We start from the raw sequence: 934 nt of genomic DNA, 5'->3' as shown, positions 1-934 counted from the left end.
ATTAATTCACTATTCACTAGGAATGCTGCCAGTTTAGTACAACAACAACACGTGGAATGCCCAACCCTCTTCACAGTAAAGAGCCAGCGCGAGGAAACACAAACAATAGCGAATATAATACAAGACAAATACTTTGTGGAAATAATTTTTCAATTGAAATAAGAAACATTTTTCATGGATTTTATAATAGAATTTAAACTAAACTATTGATTGTAACCCGAATAGAATTGAAATAGTTTTAATACTCGAATCGAATAGAGGAAAATTCTATATTTATAATATCAATATTTGTCCTGATAGGCAATTTTCGGAAGCGCATTAAGTATTCTCAGAGCTGATCATTGAACTTTTAATATTCATGATCTAAGGACGTATTCACAGGGAGTGGAGTGGGGAGATTAAGAAGGATAATATAATATTATAGGGAGTATAAGAGGAGATCGAGGTGATGTTTTCACTTGAGGGAATATCCCGACTAAATTTAATACTACTTCACAGGATCATGGAACTCCTGGAAAGTGTTGATACTACAGCCTTCAATGAAGAAGAGACATTTGGAGACAACCTTTGGAGGAATACAGAGCAGTGAGTGACGCTTAAACAATTGAGTAATCAGCGGATTTAAAACAAGAAATGTAATCCAACAATGGTTCAATTTATCTATGCTTGAAGCAATTGCATAATATTAATATTTTAGGTTCATTTCCTGAATGAGTTGTGCATTTATTTAATGAGTTGAAGTGAAAGAATTACTATTCCTTACTAAATTTCTTTATTTTAATAATCATTCTTTATTTTAATAATTAATCTGGTCTCCTTATTTAGTATTCTGAGAGATAGATTTATTTATTGATAGATATTACAATCTGCCACACAGTTGTGGGCAATAGCTAATATTGATAAATGATCACATACATACTAAAATAAAAAAATA

General features: G+C 31.2%; 1 long non-coding RNA gene across 1 annotated transcript in view; it reads left to right on the top strand.

Moving 5' to 3' along the window:
• LOC136796553 (uncharacterized) overlaps positions 1–934 on the top strand; it is a 6,562-nt gene that overhangs the window by 2,614 nt on the left and 3,014 nt on the right. Inside the window, exon 2 of the long non-coding RNA XR_010844277.1 lies at positions 499–635. This is a non-coding gene — a long non-coding RNA (uncharacterized lncRNA). The remainder of the gene's footprint in view (positions 1–498; positions 636–934) is intronic.

Source organism: Halyomorpha halys, unplaced genomic scaffold (genome assembly GCF_000696795.3).
Source record: "Halyomorpha halys isolate HHAL.00 unplaced genomic scaffold, Hhal_1.1 Scaffold2523.1, whole genome shotgun sequence".
NCBI lineage: Eukaryota > Metazoa > Arthropoda > Insecta > Hemiptera > Pentatomidae > Halyomorpha > Halyomorpha halys.
This window is presented reverse-complemented; position numbering and strand designations above follow the sequence as displayed.